We start from the raw sequence: 22165 nt of genomic DNA, 5'->3' as shown, positions 1-22165 counted from the left end.
TCCATTTCTAAGCCATATTTTGAAAGGGAAGCAAGAGAGCCAGTTTCTAGAGGATAAACACAGAAGAACTTTAGATCAGAGTAATCACTTTAAATGGTGTGATTTTGCTCCATTAGAATACTTATATATATATATTTCAATGCACATAAACACAGTGAGCCCACAAAAATAACCCTCTTTCACACCTTTATTAGCTGCACCAGCTGCCACCAGGCAGCATGATGGGCCCCAGAACCCCAAGCAAAAAGCCACCTTCACACAGTCATTTATTCAGCTCATCATTTGACACCACAAGGTGACAATTCAGTTTCTTATTATACCACCGTGCAATTCCTCCAAAGACAGTGCAGCTACATGGCTGAAGGATGGGTTTGTCCCAGTGACTTGCAATTAGTTTGTCCCACATAACTGATGCTGAGGGGTCATGTTGTACCCAACGTACATGGGGCTTCTCCAATGTACCATTTTGTGCTTGCTAAGCCCAGATGTTGCTTTCCCTTGAACCTGAAGTCTCCCCAGCCACAGGCACACCTCTGCTTCCCAGAAACTGCTCCAAAGCCACTCAAGGAAACTTGATCCTTTGCTCTGCAGTGAGACAACTGAAAACCATTGCTGTTCATGAGGAAACAGAACCAACTAATTGCGTGTCACCACACTAAGATGCTGATTCATAGTGAATGTAAACACACAAGAATCCCCTTTAAAGCAGGTGAGTTGCCAGAGGTGGGGGAGATGGGTAGGACAGGTTGGATTCCCAAATCACCATCAGGTCTCCCTGCTCAACAGGCTCTGGCTCCTCTAAGTGTCACATGTGCTGCTGACCTTGGGATATCATGCTCAGTTATAGATGCTACTGATCTTGGTTTTCAGAGTGCCAGAAACTAACCTGACTAAAATCAAATCATAATAATCAAAAGAAACAAAAGAAGGAGAGATCTGGAAAGCAGTGAAATATTTGAATTTGAGCAGGCCTCAAGGAAAGAAAGAAATTAAAGTTATGCATCAAGAAGAAAAGCACTGCATAAAAACAAGTGACCTATTAAAGCAGGAAAAGAAAGTTAAATTGAAAGGTTTTATAGGCAATGCACAATAGATTACACCATATTCCTTTTGTGCATTTTAAGAAGTGCTCAAATTCTGGTGAATTTTAATAAGCACCCTTATAACTTTCATTAGGGTGTGACAGAAAAGTCATATGCAGCCCCACATGCAGGTGTACCCATAGGGAGGACACACTTCACCATGCAAGCATCACCCCAAAAATAATTAAAAAAAATAATATTACAATACACAGCCCACTCCCACCTGAAGTCATCTTTGCCAACATCAGTCCACTATTTCTGAAGCAAAGGAGTTAAAGAGCAACCACAGAGCAGCTCCAGTAAATTACCCTAAGTTGATCAGGACTGACAAGCAATCATGAAATAAGGCTTATGTTCTGGTCACACATTGAGTTCCAACACTGCCAGATACATCCCTCAGTTAAAACTGATGGAAGTATGTGCACTGTTGTCTTGCAGAAGAGTTTACTGGTAGAGTGTTGGTTAAAAACATTGACTAAGCAGATATTGTTCTCTAAAAAACAAACAAAAAAAAAACCCACACACACAGTTTACTCATAATTTCATTGAATAAATTTTCAAATAAAAACACATGAGTTTGATGTGTTTAATGGTTTCAACAGAGAGGAGTTTGGGATTGAGCACACAGTAATGCTCAAAAAAAAATGATGTGAATATAGAATTGAAATATAATCCACTGAATTAGTTTGTAATGTTCTCCAGGCATTTTGTCCTTTAAATGTTAGTTTTGGCCATTAAATGATGTTACAGTGCTCACATGGAGTGCTTGGCTGTGGCAGGCTCTTGTTTGACCAGGGTCCATGGAGCCCTTCAGGTGGAAAGTAAGCACCAAGGGTCTTCTTGTTCATTATCCAGGAACAGGCTGAACAGTATAATGGAAGGATTCAGAGACTTTGTGTTAAGGAAGAGGTAAGTTTTAGAAAAATAAACTAAGCAAGCATCAAAAATTTCTGCTCTTAATACCATGTTTAAGTTGGCATTCCTATGGCAAATGTTGATGTATTTGATAACTTTTACATTTTAGGTAGTCTCATTTAAATGTAATTTTCACAGCAAAGCATCATGGTGCTCCAAAGTGGAGTACCATGCAGAAACATCCATGTGATAGTTATTTAAACTGGCAGTGCTTTGCTGTTGTGTCTCATGTTCTGGTAAGTTCTTCTGTTACTAAAGTCCTAATTCATTTAGCATTGATGCTAAGAAGTGATCCCTCTCAACAGCACAGCCTCAGGTCTAATAATTCCCAGCAGGAAAAGTTAATTGAACAGCTTTCAGGCCAAGACAACATTTGATTTACCTTTTTTAAAACCCATCACCATCAGCAGGTGTTTTGGTCACTTTCTGGGAACAAGTAAAGGGAAAAGTGATTCCATTTCAGAAAGACACATTATCTCTGATGAAGAACAATTTGTAAAATGATGGCAAGCTTTCGGCTAGAGCAGGAAGTAAGGAAAAGTGTGATAATAAAAGCCTGGTAACCTGCAGGCTGTTCAAGTAGACCAAATGTTATTGGCCAAAGGAAGTAGGCTCAATAAGCTAAAGACAGAGTGGAAAAAAAAAAGTGAATCTGCTTCCAGATGAGACAAAATGCAAACTCACTACATTGAAAAGCACACAGATCTTAATATCTGATTTTTTTATTCCTGCTATATCCTTTATTTAACACCAATTCAGAGCTGATGGTGTTAGTTCCACTTCCATGGCACCCATATAAACAATGTCCATGCAGCAAAGTAGAAGCAAAATAATATATTCAGAGGTGATGATCTGAGAGGTTTTGAAGAGCAATTAACTCAGTTCAGGGATGTATTTGTGTATGTTAGCATATTACGATTTTCTTTCTACATGTTTTTTGGAAGATCACATGATGTTGATTATTACTCCTAACATAGAGCAAAGAACCCTGATCATTAAGCTGAGAAAGTTCATTTGCAGCAAAATAAGAAATATTACATATAAAGTAGTTGAAGCTGTTTCATTAAGGATATTAAAAATATGCAAACTGGAAAGATAAAATACTCTTCTGTCTTACAGAGAAATTACCTGAGGATCAGTGATTTACTTTTCCCCACACACACCTCTTGCCCCATCTTGGTTTACAGACTTGGATCACTTAGATCCTAATGTCCCTTAAAAAATTGCATTATTTCTCATGGCAACAGTGAATAGTCAAGATAAATAGCCTTTGCAACGAGTATTTTAGCTACATAATAAATAACAAAGTAAAAAAGGTGCTTTGGGGATCCAGCACAACATACACCATATAGATAGGCTCTTCCTCTCTTTGCAAAGAGCCATCACAGATGAATATAGGATCACCCAATCAATCTCCACAGCTCCACATGTCAAATGAGACAGATCCTCAGGACAGAGGAGCTCCATTACTGCAGGACCAATGCTTCAAAACTAACTCTTATCAAGCTCAGATGCCTGTGGCATCATGATGCTTCAAGCCATGACCCAGCACACACACACACCCCCACCTCCACACTGAGCTTTTCTGGGTACCAGATGGCTTATCTTAAGTATCCAGACTACTCAGCTCTCTGCCCTCATACTCAAAAAGAAAAATGCATGACTTATTCTTGGTATTTATTTTTCATCTGTAAGTATCTTCTGTTTTGTCATAAAATAAATTCCACATTAGACTCAGACATTTCAAAGCTTTGCATCTTCTGGGGAACATATGAGATTAGATGCTTTTCCTGGGGAAAACAAAAAACTGCTTAAGAACTGAATTAACTTGTGAAACTTACTGTCATTAGAGATGATCAAACATAAAACTGACAAGACTCAAACAAATGCATACTGTCATATGACTAAGAAAAGTCTTCTCAAAGTGCTTGAAGCATGTAATGCATCATCCTGTAATAATCATAATGCACACATATATGGTGCCAAAGCAGATTTACAAAAATAAGATTATTCCTGATATTTTCCAGAGAAATTTCTGTGTCACCCCACACAACCCAAGCCCATAATGCCCAGGTGCTCCATGGCCAGGTTCACTTCCACCCAAGTCCTGCTGCTTTCAACAAGGACTTCAGAACATAGGTACTCCTGCAACATGTTTTTATGTCAACTGACCAAACTCTAATAAAACCCCATTTCAGCCAGAATTGTTATGGCTGCCTCTGATCTGATATCTAAACAGGATGTCCTTGTCCATGCTTACTTTTTCCATTGATTCAGATTTGATTTTATTGCTCACAGTAAGTGCCAAATGGATTCCTGAGACAATGTGAGACTGCTTCCTTGTCCTGGAACAGAAACATGCAGAGGGAATCGAAGAATGCAGCTTTCCAAGTTTTTAAAAGAGAAAGCTGCATTTGGTATGCAGTTTGTTTCCATGGTCCATTTATCCTTGGGCCTTTCCAAGTACAAAAGTCCCAGCAGACACAGTGAAGGATAGTTCAACTAAGACTAATTCACAGCTTCTGGCATTACACAAAACTTGGGTTGTTACAAGAGAGCACAGGAGTAAAAAGCAGCAGTTTCTCTTGTTGAGTAACATCTTCCTTACAGATGTTAATACCCAGGACTTCAGGGGAATCCTAAAGAAGTCACAAAAAGTTATGTGAATTTGAAACATCAGCAGGTTTTGCCTAAAGCTGTTGAACCACAAATACTGAATCAAAGCCAACCAACATCAGGTAGAGCCTGTGTGTTAGGATTAGTTTACACAAGGATCAATTCATGCCAACATTTATATTGTGTTCTAGAAGTTTCTGTAACCTTATCTTCCTCACCCACATCCAGATGGTCATTAGATGTTTCCCAGTGTTCCCCAAATGAACACCAAGGTACCCTGGGAGGACACATCCAAAGGCTGCACTGCTGCTGAACAGACAGCAGGAGCATTGGGCAAAGGAGACTAACCAGTAGAGATACGATTGATTGTAAGATTTATTTGGTTGTAAAGATACAGGGCACCCACAGCTTCCCTTCTGCACCATTTTGCTGCCAACGGGTGCGGGCATTCCCAAAGGCAGAGCATGAATTCAGACTCCCTGCACAGACATATCCATCTGCAGTTTGCCAGCTTTACTGCTTTCCCTCTCCTGTGTTGAGCAGAGAGTTTAGAAGAGAAAACAAAGCTTCTGGGAGTATTCTTATAATTTAGGCTTCTCTAGAAACCTGGTATCAGTTACATCTGCTCACTAAAATATAAAAATAAAAGATGCCTGTTACTCACATAGACTGAGTAGATAGATTAAGCACTATGTCCCCTCAATCATGGAAAATTCACATTGCTAAGGCTCAAAGCATCCATCTCAAATTACTCTGAATCATTTTTCCTTCTGGGAAAGAAGAAAGAAAAGGCAGCAACAAAAGTAACTATGCAATTATTTTCCATTTCTTTTTTATCATTTCACCCTTGCCACCTGCTATACAATATTTTATGCTCCATTTCTTCCAGTTAGGCTATTTTAGGTGGAAAAAAAGCAACTTATTTTGTTCAGGTATGACAGGTATTTGTGTTTCATTCTACAGTGATGGACACCTATGAAATCTGAAGAATAAGAACACTAGTCTAGCATGAGGGACATCAGCCCTATAGGCAGAAGAAGCTTTAAGGAAGCTATAACCATTCTCACCCCGTTTCACTCCAAGAACAAGGATCACCTTTATGATTTCAGGTAAACAGTATGAAGACTGAGACTATGTGAACCAACACAGAGGAGCATGCATTGATCTGTAGCTATTCCAAAACAATGTCTTTCAAAGACGTTACCAGACCATGATGCTCCTCTGACCCAGGACCAGCTGCAGCTGAGGACTCATTTTCCCTTTTTGGTGGAAGAAAGGCTGGCAGTTGCAAGACTTTCCCCTGCTATTACATTGAGCAAAGCTTCAGGGCTGCACTGACTTTCCTTCATTTCCAGCCCCAGTGATGAATCTGATGCCTGAAGCCCAATTTTCTTCTTTTTTGGACTCCTACCAAAACAAACTCCAGAAATCCTGTTACTTTCCTCATAACCTCAGAAGAATTATTACAGCAGCTGCTAACTATTCTGGGACACTGATACAGTTCCTCAAAACTACACATTAATCTTTCCAAGAGAAACCTAATGACTTTTTTTAATCTAAGCAAGTCTCAGATTCAAAAAGCTTTTTATTTAACAACAGATATGTAAAATGATAACCAGCCCCCTCATCACACTTCATGTTTCTAAAAATAGAGGCTGTAGAGGCACCCTGCCTCTAGGATGGCACTATTAGACAAGTCCACTCCTGCTCATAAGGCTAATGCAGATGCCCCCCACAACAGTCCACACCACAAACGTGATGCAGAGGAAGGGAGTCTCAGCCTTGGCATGACATTTTACAGAGAAGCAGATGAACTCACTTGGAGTATTGTGTACAGTTCTGGCATCCTCAACATAAAAAGGACATGGAACTGTTGGAACAAGTCCAGAGGAGGGACACAAGAATGATCAGGGGACTGGAACACCTCCCATATGAAGATAGGCTGAGAAAGTTGGGGCTGTTCAGCATGGAGAAGAGAAGGCTGCATGGAGACCTCACAGCAGCCTTCCAGTATCTGAAGGGGGCCTATAAGGGTGCTGAGGAGGGACTCTTCATTAGGGACTGTAGTGACAAGACAAAGGGCAACAGGTTCAAACTTAAACAGGGGGAGTTTAGATTGGATATAAGGAGGAAGTTCTTTACTGTAAGGGTGGTGAGGCACTGGAATGGGTTGCCCAAGGAAGCTGTGAATGCTCCATCCCTGGCAGTGTTCAAAGTCAGGTTGGATAGAGCCTTGTGTGACATGGTTTAGTGTGAGGTGTCCCTGCCCACAGCAGGTGGGTTGGAACTAGATGATCTTAAGGTTCTATTCTATGGTTCTATAACTGTCAATTGCTTTGCAGTCATTTAATTAAATCCCTGAAAGGGGATAGGTTTTCTCTTTACATACTTTACACAGGGACCACATTGTTGTAAACATTTGTACTTATTTCTCTAGAGACAACAGTATTCCAAGTAACAAAAGACCATTTTACTGGCTAATTTCTGATGCTGTGATGTTCACTCAATATTATCCAATCCCTAACTCTTCCAGGATGTGGTAGTTAATGTAGCAACAAAAGAGTTAAGTGAACAAGACAAGCTATCTCTAATGCTTTCTTATTGACACTTCTGATGCTTAAACTAGTCAGCCTTCCCTTCTGCTTGCACCAAGAAACACTGTACAGGAAGCACCAGTCTTTGACTATTTTTGTTATTACTGCCTAGATAACCATCTTCACACAGTAGTTAATACTAATTACTCCCCTGGGTTTTTCTAGCAAGGTGCTGGGTAACCCTGCAGAATGTCAGTCTTACCTTTCTGGTACTCCAACAGCAGGCTCCGAGACCTAGTCTCCCTGGTTAACCAGAGGGAGAAATGTTCACACCAGCCCTGGCACTCGTAAGGTTGAAAACAAAGTCCACTGATTTGCAGATTGGAAGCAAGGGATATTCAAAAACCTTTGTTTTTGGAGATCAGACTCAAAACAAAAAGACTTTGGGAAAAGGCACTTATCCCTCAAAAAAATCCCTGTAAATTCACTTAGGCTATAGGTAAGGGTATGAGTTACACTGAGCATATGAACTGAGTCTAACTAAAAATTTTACATTCATATACCCTAAAGCAAGTAACTCACAGCAGGTGAGAGCTAATGCTTGATCAAAGTAGTAAAGGCATAGCCTACATCCCAAAGTGATAAAGAAATGAGAACTTGAGATATCTCAAATAGGATGAAATACATATGTTATACCGGATTTGACATACCCTGTTCTTACTGAAAAGAAACTCTCCCAAGGAACTGATATTTTCTGTGATGTACTTAATTTCACCTTCTGTTTGGAATCGATCAGCAGCCTCTAATATTTTGGACTAAATGAAATGTTATTGTGCAAAACCTCTGTGACCAATTTTTCTTTAAACTTTTGCTTATAAAGGTGGATCTTTTATTTTGCACAACTCCATTTTTGCTGTCTCCTGTGACCTAAACTTAGCTAAACAAAACCTTTTACGCATTCCTTTTGCTTTTCTTCAGACTGTTACAAACATTTAAAGGTCACTTATAGCTGTGATTTAGAAATAACACCACTCTCCAGCTTTCCGGCCCCTTTGTCATGTGCCTGACATTTCTCAGATGGATTTTGTCTTTTGTGCCCTCTGCTCATTTTCTTTGCCATGTTGCCTCCTTTGGTGAAGCAACCTGTGTGTTAAAGCCAAAGCACTTCCCCAGGAGTGACTGTGGTGATCTTTGCAGGCACTGAAGGAGCAGCTTTGGAGTGCCAGTTTTGCTGAGCCACAAGCCAGCAGAGTACCAAAGGAACTACAAAACCCCCTCTGAAGGTTACTGAAATACCTTGGGTAGCACACCAGTTGTCCTGGGTTCAGCAGTAGCAGTCATTTTTCTCCTTCTTAGTAGCTGCTGCAGTGCAGTGTTTTTGACTTTCGGCCTGGGAACAACGCTGATAACACCGATGTTTTTAGTTGCTGGTCAGAATGTTTACTCTGACCAAGGACTTTCTGAGTCTCCTGCTCTGCAAGGGAGGAGGGGAAGCCGGGAGGAAGCAGAGACAGGACACCTGACCCAAACTAACCAGAGGTATTCCATACCACAGCACGTCATGCCCACTGGATAAACTGGGGGCAGTTACCCAGAAGGGTTAGATCACTGCTTGGGTCAGGCTGGGTATTGGTCGGCAGGTGGTGAGGTGTTGTATTCTCTCCCTTGTTATTTCCCTTATCATTATTATTATTGGTGGCAGCAGTAGTGATTTGTGTTATACCTTAGTTACTGGATTGTTCTTATCTCAACCCGTGGGAGTTACATTCTTTTGATTCTCCTCCCCATCCCTCCGGGAGCAGGGGGGGAGGAAGGGGGGGAGTGAGAGAGCAGCTGCTTGGTTCTGATTTACGGCTGGGCTTAAGCCACAACACCAGTGAAGCTAGAAGTAAGCAATAAACCACCAACAGGGCCAGCAGAAAACAGCAGTGCAAACAGTTACTGAGCTTGCAGTGGGGTCTTGCAAAACCATACTGCAGCTCACCAGCCCCAATAGTGCCTCTGCCATGCCAGTATCTTCCAGCAGGCTCCATGCCAGCCTTTAGTCTCAGCACACACACAGACACATGGCAGGCAATCCATCTTCTGGCATCCTCTCAGCTTCCCTAGCAAGCTACCCATTTTTGATTTTTGCCACAAGTGGGACACTTGAGGTCTCTGTGGGTTGACAGGAATATTCCTGACGTCTCGGGTATAATTTATAAGCAGCCCTGTTCTAAAGATAAACCCAGCCTTTGAGCAAGAATGACTTTTGACACTTTTTTTTAAGGTAGTTAGAAGGTTCTATTTTCATTCTTACATGGAAGGAAATAATGATTTTCAAAATCTAGGTGGTCACTGTGAAACCACACTACTGTCCTTCAGTTAAAGGTGCATTTTACCCTTGTCTGTGGGCACAAACCACTTACAGACCCTTTAACACACGCCTAACAGCTCCTGCCACCTTTCTGACTATTCATTCTTTCTCTTCTATTTATTGTTTCTGAAATCTGGTTGCTTTATATTACAGGCACAGTAAGGATAAATACTGAGAGTTTATTTTTGTGGGAGATAAAGGAAAATAACAGGAAATTGGCTTCTATGCAGCAGGAACTAGGCTGCAAGAATGCAGAAAAAAAAATAATCAATAAATAAAACTGAACATTTCCATCACTACCTTGATACACAGTTGACCAAATTACTTAGTCTCACTCTCCCCCAGTTTTCCCTAGATCAAAATGGGAATAGTCATCTATCCGACCATGGTTAGCACACCCTAAGACAGTATTTAACTTAGTGGCCCAGATGATAGCAATACCAACTTTTCCTTGGATAAAATGTGAGAAAGTAGATAGAAGTTATTGATTTGGACAGAGCAGAACACAACAGCAATTAACCATTCATCCCCCAGGGACCTACCCAGAAGAAACACTTCATTTTTCCTTGCCTAGTTAGGAGCACTATAAAGATCAGCTGTGCTGTTTGGCACTGCCGTGTAACTTTTTCATCCTTCCAGTCAGTGCCTTTATCCCAGTCACTACCACCACGAGACTTCTGGGATAATCATCTTGGAAAGCATCCCAAGGTGCATGACATGATGTCTGCAAGAGTCCTGCATGACCTAAGAAGAGCAGAAGCCAGGCAGACCCCCACCACCACTGGCCATCAATCTAAGTTTTATGACAAGAGCAGGATATCAGGCAGTTTTACATCCATCAGCTCATCAGTTACAGACCTGAAATCACAAATTTATTCCGGGGAGTGGGGAAGACAGTTCAAGAGCTCTCTGCCTTCTCTGCCTTTTCCTTTCAGGTTTTAAAAAATTTCCACTGAGACCATCACAGCATCTTCTCTTAGGCTTATTTTTAAACAGCTCTGACAGTACACGCTAACTTGACACTGGTGTTTCTCAACAGAAAGAAGTATCACAAATTGATGTGAATACAATTTTTTAAATTGGAAGCTAATACAGATTTCACATCTCCAGCAATTCAGTTACCCAGTGATGAGCAGTTAGCTCACCACAGCCAACCTGCTACTTCTCTGCAGCTTCCCTAACAAGAAGTAAAAGGGAAAATAAGTCTGGTCTCACCTTGTAAACTCAAAGTAGAGATATTTAGCACAACCAAGTGACATTTGGGGTGCTTTGCCACAGCAGGCTGTAGTCAAGAACAACAGCTGGATATTAAAAAGATGCAAACTAATTTTACAGACAATAATGAAGCATATATTCATGCATGCTAAATTGCAATTAAACAGAAGAAAATCACATCTCATTTCCGTGCGATAATTTACCATAAGGGTGTAAGGGTGAAGAATGAAATTTTATTTCTAATTCACTGGTTAAGTAGTCATTGCTGGAAACAGGTACCCACATACAATTGACAGATCACAGAATGGGTTGGGAGGGACATTAAAGATAATCTAGTCTTAGCCCCTGTCGTGGTTTAAATCCAGTCAGGTAACTCGTTCACTCACTCCCCCCCTTCTTTCCCTCCCCTTACTCCCAGAGGGACAGAGAGGAGAATCGAAAAGAATGCAACTCCCACAGGTTGAGATAAGAACAGTTTAGTAACTAAGGTATAACACAAATCACTACTGCTACCACCAATAATAATAATGATAAAGGAAATAACAAGGGAAGAGAATACAACACCTCACCACCAGCCGACCGATAACTCGCCCCCCAGCCCGACCAAGCTCTGGCCCATACCTCCTCCAACCCCGCAGTCTCCCAGCCCTTCCGGCTAACTCCCAGTTACATCCTGGGCATGACGTGCTGTGGTATGGAATACCTCTTTGGTTAGTTTGGGTCGGGTGTCCTGTCTCTGCTTCCTCCCAGCTCCCCCTCCTCCCTGGCAGAGCATGAGGCTCACAAAATCCTTGGCCAAACCAAAACATCATTGTTATCAGCTCTGTTCCCAGGCCGAAAGTCAAAACACTGCACTGCACCAGCTACCAAGAAGGAGAAACATGACTGCTACTGCTGAACCCAGGACAGCCCCACTGCTGCAGGCAGGGACACATTCCATTAAACCAAGTTGCTCAAAGCCCTGTCCAACCTGGCCTTGAACATTTCAAGGGATGGAGCATCCACAGCTTCTCTGGACAACCTGTGCCAGTGCCTCACCAGCCTCGCAGGGAAGAGCTTCTTCCTAATATCATTACAGCTACACACACCTCAACTCCTTCAGCCCCCCAACATTTCAGGCTGACAGTAAGGTACTGACACACTTGCCAAATCCCTGTGCCTCAGCAATACTGGTATTTGAATAACTTGGATAGCGGAAGCAGGGGCTTATGAAGCAACAATAATCAGCAGCAAAAGGTAGTAGCAAGTAGGAGAGCTGACCTTTTAGACATGTGAGGGAAAAAAGCCATGAAATCAATTAAATGATTCCCAACAAGTTCAATGGGATTCACACCAGTCCCAATCTGAAAACAAGTTATCCAAATGCCATTAAAACAATTATAATCTGCCCATGCTGTGTCCCCCAGGCAACAAATGAAAAATAAAACGGTAATTCACAGAAAGCTGTTTTTCTCTGTGTATTTCAGCTTCAAAGGTGTTCAGGTTGGACAGAGCTTTGGATAACATGGTCTAGTGTGAGGTGTACCTGCCTCACACCACACCCTGTGATATCACAGATGGTTAAAATAGAAATTAATTGTGCCCCAAGCACTGAACTTGCTTGGAAGTATTCAAGAGCAGTGGCAATATTTGTATGACTGATCTTAAGCTATTTAATCTAAAGGCTGGCAATGTGTGGAAGTTCAGGGAATCTAATGGTATCAAGATGAGCCTTTCCTCGTCATAAAAAGGAGGCATTTAAGTGCTGAGACTTTTTTTTAAAGCACTGTTTAGGTGAAGCCCAAGTCCTTGCCTCTGCATAGAAATCATCAAAATAATTTGTCCCTGCCCAAGGCAGGGGGTTAGAACTAGATGATCTTTAAGGTCCCTTCCAACCTAAACTATTCTAGGATTCTATGAAAATAGAATCATGCAAGTATTACAGTTAGAGTGATTCGGAGAAAACTCCAGGAACAAACTTGCCAGCAGAGTTTCAAGTTGACAAGCAGGTATTCTTTATTGCGGCGCCGGGAGACACGGGGGATAGCTCCTCCTAACGTGTGTCCCCGAATTGCTCTACAGGTCATCCTTATGTGGTCACTGAGCATATTACATCATTTTCCAAAAAGTTTCCGGCATGCATACAAAAATGTGGTGGTCTTTAAGGGTCGTTTACTTTCCCCAACAAGCTTAATTAACATTACAGACATAGCGATCATCCTGGCCTCTACTTATCAGTTCGTTTAACTGCTCTCATCCTAGGCATCTGCTAGTCCAGGATACTCCCTAGTAGATGCTTACACCAGTTTAATGGGTTTATTAACACCCCAAGCATAGCGATCATCCTGGCCTTTTACTTATCAGTTAGTTTATCTGTGCCCACCCTGGACATCTGCTAGTCCCAGGTACTCCCCATCCCCAGGTCCTGTCCTTCTATTCTGCTTTTCTCACACCTTTTGTACTGAGGGCCTGAAACTATGTCAATTACCTTCAAGCACCGCAGCTGTTTTCCATTACAAAGCCATCAAACTTAACATTACTTAGAACTAATTACATTTTGTACTTTTGTGCCTCCTTGTCAGGAAGAGCAACTCACCCACTGAAAAAGAGCAAAGCCAGATACCGTATTTGCGGAGCAGACTCCACAGGCTGTTAGCAATCTGCAGATGATTTACACAGCATGCCAGACTAGGACCTCTGCTTTGCTAGAATTCAACGCAGCCACAAGGGAACTCAAACGACCTTTTGCTCTGCACAGAGAGGAACAGCAACGCAGCATCGTCATGTCTGCATCCTCAGATCACCCAGTAGAAAGCCTTGTGTGCTACAGCCAATCAGGTTCTGCCACCATTATGAAGCACCCAAGGGAAACACATTTTTGTAAGCACCTATTGACAAGAATGTTGGTTGTAATAAGTAAACAAAATAATACATCTCATTTGCACGTACCTGATGCCCAAGAATGCCCCTGTAGAGTTGTAGCCTATTGAGTGAATAACATAATAGGCTAGAATTTCTAATAAATATCCACATTTTTGGTTAAAGAAAAGCAGTATTATAGAAAATAGTTTATCTTAACTAGAAGCAAAAGTTGCTGATCAAAACAAATGCTCTCACCACTGATGTAGAGTCTTGACCAATGTACAAGGGGGTCTTACAAGGGGGGATAAAGGAATTTTGCCTGTTTAACAGAAAGCATTGTTTGCAAATACCTGTCAAGCTTGACATGCAGTACCAGGACAATAGGCTATTGATAAGGGGAAGAGATAGACTGATAAGGGGGAGGAACAGTTACTTGGTTACAGTGAAGATCAGCTTTGTGGTTTGGACTTTGACCAGATTCCTAAAGAGCATGTGTGAGGGCAGCTAGAGGTGAAAAGCTCAGGCTCAAGGAAGATTCATTTACTTCATCTTGAAGACCCCTACTCACAAGAGGAAGACTCATAAGACTCATTTACTTCATCTTGAGACCCTTGCCCATGACCGGGGGAGGGGGGGGACGACGGACACTGCGCAGGCACAAAGGACCTTCTAGCTCATTATAATACGAAGTGGGGATAGGACATGAATATGTATAGGCATACTGTGCAACCTTATGAATATATATAACTTTAGAGAATAAATGTAGAGGGAAACAACACTGAGGCATGCATGCCTTTAGAGGAGCTATCCCTCATGTGTCTCAGCGCTGAATAAAAGCATACCTACTTTACAACTTTGACCAGTTGTGGAGTCTATCCGCGTATCACCACCAGCCAAAGCACCTGCTACATCTACACTTCTCTAGTGTTCTGGGATAGGAATCTTAGATCTCTATCTCTTCCAATATGAAAGATACATGGAAATTTTGACAAATGTTATGGAATGGAAGAAATCACTTTTGCCACACAGAAATGCATTTACCATGTAGAGTTAAATTGGTATCTAAAAAAAATGATAACCTTATTACATGGACAAAGTGCTATTTAAATAACATTTCTGTAAACATCAATTGGCAGCCCACTCAGAGAAAAGTTTTCTATTTTTTCACAAGATCTTTATTTTCCTAATTTCTTTTTTTTTCTACTTCATAGTGACCTCTTGCATAAGTACACCTCATTTTAGAGAAATGGGTGCTGAATTAGCCTCTAGTTTTATCTTCTGGAACATCAAATCTTGTTTTACAGACCTAGTACTCTACAGAGGCATGACAGTTTAAGAAGGTTAGCAACAGAAAGACAAAGTGATAATGCATTGGCAGTTAAATAGTAGAAATGAAGAGAAACTCTGTATCAAGAGATACATCTAAGCAGATTTTCTCTGAAGAGTTTGATGTGTACTTTAAAAAAATCTTGCCTTATTATAAGCTAAACTTAATTGGTAGGTAATCTTTAAATTACTGCAAATGAGTAGAATAAAGTCATACATGAAAACCAAGGAGCACATTGTAAATGCCATGTGTCTTTGCTCCAAAGACAATTAATATTCATGTGTGGCCTCTTAAAACAGACCAAATCCTCCTGCACTGAAATCACAAAATCTTTATGGATTAATACCACTCACAATAGCTGAAGGGTGCTGTTAAATGTGAGAATTGTAGAGTGCATGAAGGCTTTTATCCCTTTTGTGCACCTGAGCACCTCAGCCACAAAGCTGTCAGGGACTGTTTAGATTCAACTAAGAAAATGGTCTAAAACCAATCCTTTCCCTTGCAGATAACCAATGCTTCAGCCTCTCAATCTGAGCTATCAGAGCCCTGAATCTCCACTTGGACAATGGAGCCAGGCTGGTTAAAAGGAAGCCTTCAATGGCAGGATTAGCACTTGACTCACTCATTTCAACAGTTTGTCCTTTACAATGGGGCTTACAGTGTCCACTTTAAATTCTGATGTTGTTTGTGTCACCATGTTACTTCTCTTTTCTTGACTGAAGGCTATGACCACCTCCATAATAGAGCAAGAAACCAGAGCTTTGCTTTGGAGAGGACACTTTGGGAGCAGAGATGCAGAAAGGATGATGGCACACAGACACACATTTACGTCTTTTCTGCATGTGTCTCCTCATTCATAGCCATTTCTATCCTATCATGCCATAGGCAAGAACCTTTGCAATTGCTCTAACTTGAAACATTTTTAAACACCTTCCCATAACCTATGCTACCAGGCAAAAATCAGATGATGGTTATGGGCATGCAGTCACTCCTCTCAAACTGAGCTTGCACAAGAGAAAGCACAAAATTTTTAACCAGACCATACTAGGAGAAGGACACACCAAGTGGTATTTGCATATATGACAGTGTGACCCAGCCTACTAATAGTCATCTCCACTTGTAGCCTTACTTTTTTGTTTTAGCCTAGCAGAACTAATCAAGCACATCTCTTGGAGATCATTTACCCCCACTGATGCATAGAGGCATTCCTTGTTAAGGCATTTAGGAAAAAAATTTGCAACAACTTTGGGTCTAAGACCACTTGTCATCCATACACCCCTTCACCTAGCACAGGAAACCAGTACCAGACTACAAACTGCATTTCTTAACCTAAGTTTGTGGTTGCATGCTGGAAATAACACCTGATAGTTTCAGCTATTGGGTAGACAGTATTGTTAATTCCCTAGCTCACAGTGCAAGAACACAGTAGGTAGTTATTTTTCATGAGTCCAGACATACCAGATTAGCCATGGTTAGCCGAGATATGCACTGGTAACAGAATAATGAAAAATTAACCAAACAAGAACTCCCTCCTGCCATACATGCACTCTCATTACTGTCAATTCAGCATTTTGCCTCCAGTGGAGGTTATACTTTGAAATACACCATTTCCAGTAATCCTTAAATCGTTCACAAATTCAGCTGCTATTGGCCTGTCAAAAAAGCAAATAAAAGTCTGCTTGAGGGAGCAGAAGCTCCTGTGCCAGCATTCGAGAACAGCTATAGATGAAGCAAAGTAGAGAGAGCTCCTTGCACACCAGGTTCATACTCCATGCCTCTTCTATGCAAGGTTAAATGCCAAGCTCCCATCTCCAGAGATAGGCTACCAATCAACATGAGGACCATACTGTGGAGCAATCAATTCCTTGCCTTCAAGGGGATTCAGATACTCCTGCTTCTCCTGAAGACAGTTACTAATGTGACTTCTTCTTCTAAATATTTCCTAATTACATTCCCTGAAATATTGCACTTATTTCACAAAACCTCCTTTAAATCTATTTCTTCAATATTTTGGCATTATAATTCCTTCCACGAGAGGCACAGTAATATAAACCAGCAGAATACATATAAATCATCTCAACACCTCCTCAGCACTCAAGAGATCAGCTTCAATATTAACAATCTAATAATAAAAGGAGTTAACAGACTGCTGAAAATGATCTGGTTATGAACAGCATATGAGCTTTACACAGAGCATCCATGAAGGCTATCAAGGATGACACAGGTTTTTCTACCTTTATCAACATCAAAAATCTTCATACAAACAAATGAAGCCACAGAGTACTTCATAATTTAAAACAGTGAATTAAATCTTAATGACACACTCTAGCAGGAACAATTTCCAACCTCTGGCTTTGTTACCAGAAAGGAAGATATTGCATTACAGAAATAAATCATTACAAGCTGTAGAGCAGACAGTTTATCTCCAATGAACTTCCCCATAAATTTGTCAGTGACAGGAATATTTGCAGGTTTTGCTCTGTGAAAGCAAGAGGTCCCATTGCCCACGAGGAATGGTGCAAAAACAAGCAAACACCAAAAAAAAAAAACAACAAAAACAAACAAAACAACCCAACCAAACAAAAAAAAAAAGGGAAGAAAACCCCAAAACAACCACATCCCAAAAACATCAAACAAAAAACAACACCACACCCAACTTGATTTTGTGGCAAGTGTATTTTGATTTTGCTGCTTTCAGCAGCTTTCAAGTCACCAACACAATCCCATTCTATATGAGAGACTTAGTGCTGTACAACAAAAACATAGTAATGTTAAGGCTAAAAGTAACCCCCAGAGCCAAAAAAGGTTACCAAATTCATGCCAAACTAGTCAGAACAGTAACAGCCTACCTCAAACTGCAATTCTCATTCTTACTAAGCAGTCTAAGCTACTATCATACCTTGTTAGACCGAATTAAACTCAGAAACAAAGGAGCCACAAGGCAACATTATTCAGGGAAAGAGTGCCTAATAATGGAATGAATTGGACACATCCCAGAAGCTTAAGCACTTACATACACTTCCTCCAACTCTTGATGCCTCCTTTCCACCTTGATTTCTAACTTCTTATCTCTTATCCAGTGCATGTCCTAACCTGACGATTTTCTATCCTAGACATCTTCATTCTCTAAGCCCCCCACAAATACAGAACAAACCTTTAAGAGTGCTGATTTTAAAAACCTGTTTCAAAAGCCACATCCAACCTAACCTCCCAAGAGCCACACCAGCCCACCTACGTACGTACCTACCTAACTTATATACAGAGGAGCTACTAACAGAGGTAGATAATGACCATTCCAACCTGCTCCCTGCAAAACTGAGTCTGGGAGAACAATATTAAAAACATTATAGCAATTACCAAAGCCTGACAAGTAACATCTGTGTTTCTGCAAAAGATACCTTTCACCACTTCAACCAGGCTTTCCTACTTTGTATTTAGAAAACACACAGTCCTGCTTCTCTATGTTCCCAGCTCAAGCACTCAAAAGGACATGAACATCATCATCATCTTCAGTCATGGTGAAAAAAAACAACATCCAAGATGCCTGTAACTTCAGAACTGACAAATCCACATAGTATTTGTGCAGGTGATTAATCATTAGCAAACAACTTGTTAATTAAGATTTCTGATTAAAAGATGCAAACATCAAAGCTGCACCTGCTTTCTAAATTGATCTCTGTTAGAGTGTAAATATTTTATCTATACAAGATGGGAAAACAGAATGTCACCAGTGTTTAATCTGTACCATTCATTACAGATTCATATTAACCTTTAAAAAAACAGTGATTATATCCCAGCATTCAAGATGAACCACTGTTAAGAATAAGACCCAAGTCAATTAAAAATTGAAGGATGGTGCTTTACTCAAGGACAGCTGATGCGGACGATAATGATTATAGCATTGCAACAATCCTAAAACTACAGTTGGAGCAGGACTTTCCTCTGGTGTTATATTGTCATGTAGATATAACTTTAAGTTAAAAGGTAAAGCTTTAAATCTAAATAATAACATTTGGGTTTAGCACACAGGGAAGAAGTTTGGTCAAACTATGATCATTTTAGACCACCCCAAACAGAAATCCCTTTACTCTGGTGAGTTTAACAAATCTTTAAAACTTTACAATAGTAGGATGTAACAGTACATAGAAAATACCTAAAGCCAGGGGATCATATTAAAATAAGTATTAATGCACAGAAACAGCACTGGTGTATTTTGATCCTTTTTTTCACATCCATATCAAGCTGATTCCCGAAATAACTGATGGAAACCAAGGAGGCAGAGAGACACAAATAATATTTGCCAAAAAGAAAAACGAAGAACCAATAAGGCAGACTTTTCTGAGTTTGTCAGTATTTCTAGTCATGAAGTCAAGATTGAGCCACAGGAACTAGGACATTTTTCAAAATCAAACAGAAATCATAGTTTATAACATCTATATAATTGTGCTATTACATGAGGTGTGGAGGAAGCTGGTAAAAAATACTTCATGCACAATTTCTAGATTTCACATGGCAAAGCAAAACAAAGTTAAGGACCAGTGTGACTGCACAGGATTTGGGGATTTGACATTGTTCTGATGCTACACTTCAGTACACATAAAAATGAAAAGATGCAGGAATGAGAGAGTAGTATGTAATTATTATGTCAGAGGTTAAAAAATGCCTAAAAACACAGGCTAAAATGAGTACTATTGCCTAGTACATTATCGTCAAAACTCAAAATGACAGTAATTTTACTGCATAATTGCATTTTTTTTTGTTTTATTGCACTCATTAAGACGAGCAGCCTTTCTCTCTGTATTCCTTTCTGACTACTTGTCTCCATTGCTCCTGGCTGCTGGCCTAAATCACTCATCCAAACTTATCTGCAGAACTGGCAATGGTCTGGAAATAGCTGGTTGGTCCCATGGTGCATCCCTTCCCACTGCCCAGATGTTAACGCTTTTCAGAGTTGGCTTAGCAGTCTCTGACAGAGGCCTTGGCACTGGTTTCCCATGGAGCTCCCGTAACTGGCATGAGGAGGTCATTCCTGTACTAAAAGGAAGGGAAACGGACCGTGCAATGAAGAAGGTAGGAGGCTGTAACCATGGGACTATCACAGGTGCAAGGCTTTCACCACTTGAAAGTTTATTTTTGCTTGACACTACAAACTTCAAGATATGTGCATGCAAATTGTTATTAATCTCTGTATGTCCGTAAATCCAGTGGGTCAGCTCAGTTCGTGACTTTCCTCTTAATTTATTTTCTTCCAGGGCATATTCCCTTTGGTATTAGCCATGTACAGCTAACTCCAGCACATGTAGTATCGGATGGTGTAAATGGCATGGTATTCATGCACCTAATTTGGAGTAAGTATCTGCTAGGACTAAAGTATTCTTGCCTGTACAAAGGTAAAATGTAAACATAACCTTTGAAAACAGATATATCAAAGACAAAGCTGACTTGCTGTACCAGACTGGTAAGAAAGAAAAGCAATCACGGGGAAAAAATAAAACAGCTCTCACCCTCACGTCTTTGGATAACATCACAGACTAAAGCCCCTAACCCTGCATTCAGTGAGTGGGATTTCAATCAAAATCAGTGGGATTTTGCTCAGTTTTGGCAAAATTAGCTGATCCTTCCTGAAAGGCCATGTACCAAACAAGCAGGAATCACTGCAGGCAATAATAACTGAAGTTGCAACACACTGGCAGAAGCATGTGAAACACGTGCTGATCAGAAGAATGGCTGCCACATAATTAAGCATCATTTTAAATGAGACCCAGACCAAATCTGGATGCACTAATGAATAAAAAAATGACGGACACTAAGTGCATGGCTGCACTTGTTCCACTAGTCTTGAGGGTAAGGTTGCCAGAGGGGATGAAGAATCACAGTTTGTCTTTTGAGGGCCCATTATATGAGATGCAATGCAGTTATTTAAGTGCAGGTCACACTGACTTTGATTGCACTGTTTACTGGGGAGTTACGTACATGCATAAGGAACTCATAAAGTTAGACCCACAGGCTGCCCACTTTTAAAGGTGAAGCATGACCTCTTTTTAGAAAGTTCTCCACACGCACAGTGGAGAATATTTCCCATAAAAGATGGTGTCTTTAAACTCTTGATGATCTCCAAGTTCTTGTGTGTTGGCAGGGTTTGAAGAATGAATGGCAGAATAAACAGACTGGTCACCTAACACTTCCAATCTCAGGGTCCCAAATTGCTTTGCAGGGTAACTGGGTAGTGTTAACTACCCAGCTGCACAGATGGGGAAGCAGGAAGGAGGTCAAGCAGCCACACCAAGATACTGCAGTGAGTCAGTGAGGCAGCTGAAAGGACCTCCTGACTCCCAGCCAGGGTACTGTGCCCTAATATACTTGGTCTTGCAATATAATATTTAAAAAGAGTCACTCCAACGTGCTTGAGAGTAGGGAAGTTGATATTAGGGACATCAGCCAGGGAAGCAGCAATACATTATTCAAACAGTTTCTTCATCATTCAGATCTCTGCTAGATGCCAAGACAGCTCTCCAGATTTTATTTTTTCAATTTAGTACAGGAGCTGCAAGAAAGAAAAAAAAATAAAATGACTGGAATCAATAATCCAAAGCTATGCTCTCTGCTATTACAATGAGAAGTCAGAATATTCAGAATACCAAACTTGTAAGTCATTTCAGGCCCTTTTGTTAAGTTTTGTCTTAGATTTCAGGTTCTCTAAATGGTGTGCAGCTCTCCCAAGAGCTCAATAATTCATTAAGAACTGGTACGGACTTTCAAGACTAGTAATTCATATTTGACAGCCCAAAGCCCTCAGAGACAGTCCTCAAGAAACATGGGCAGGTGGAACTACAAGGCAGTGTTAAATCCCAAAATTTTTAATAACTAATTGAATGTAATAGCTTTTTTTGCTGATGTCAATATATTCAAAGCTTTCCAATTAAGTGTAAAAGAAGTCAAAATCAAACCCAAAACAAATAGCTCACTAAAAGCCAGCAATGAAAAAGACTACAGATGGAAAATAAGCAGTCATAAGCCGATCAATACCATAGAGTTACTTTCTGAGATCGTGGATATTCTTGCATAACTTTGTCAAAATGTATTCAGTAGATCATTTTACTCACTTCATTTGCATGAATTGCTGAAACCAAACCAGACATTCACCTTCTTCCCACATATCTCAAGCACAGACCTGTGGCTGATGTCCCTATGGCAGCAGGCTTCAGGCATGGCTTCCCAGTTAGGCAGTTTGGCTATTGGGAACTCCTCCATCATCAGGAACTGGGCACAGGATGGGGAC

At 40.7% G+C, this 22165-nt stretch overlaps 1 long non-coding RNA gene across 2 annotated transcripts; it reads right to left on the bottom strand.

The window, feature by feature from the left end:
* Positions 1–3562: 3562 nt before the first annotated feature.
* On the bottom strand, positions 3563–18094 carry LOC134173627 (uncharacterized). Of its 2 annotated transcripts, none has more exons than XR_009968322.1 (3): positions 17900–18094; positions 5818–6020; positions 3563–3787 (listed from the first exon to the last, which is right to left on the bottom strand). It is a non-coding gene; the product is annotated as an uncharacterized LOC134173627 (long non-coding RNA). The 2 variants fall into 2 exon arrangements; XR_009968323.1 differs by having other exon boundaries at positions 5823–6020.
* Positions 18095–22165: the final 4071 nt, after the last annotated feature.

Source organism: Pezoporus occidentalis, unplaced genomic scaffold (genome assembly GCF_034315485.1).
Source record: "Pezoporus occidentalis ecotype Australia unplaced genomic scaffold, CSIRO_AGI_Poc_V1 ctg54, whole genome shotgun sequence".
Classification (NCBI taxonomy): Eukaryota; Metazoa; Chordata; class Aves; order Psittaciformes; family Psittacidae; genus Pezoporus; species Pezoporus occidentalis.
The sequence above is the reverse complement of the archived record's forward strand: the minus strand, read 5'-3'. Positions and strand labels throughout refer to the sequence as shown.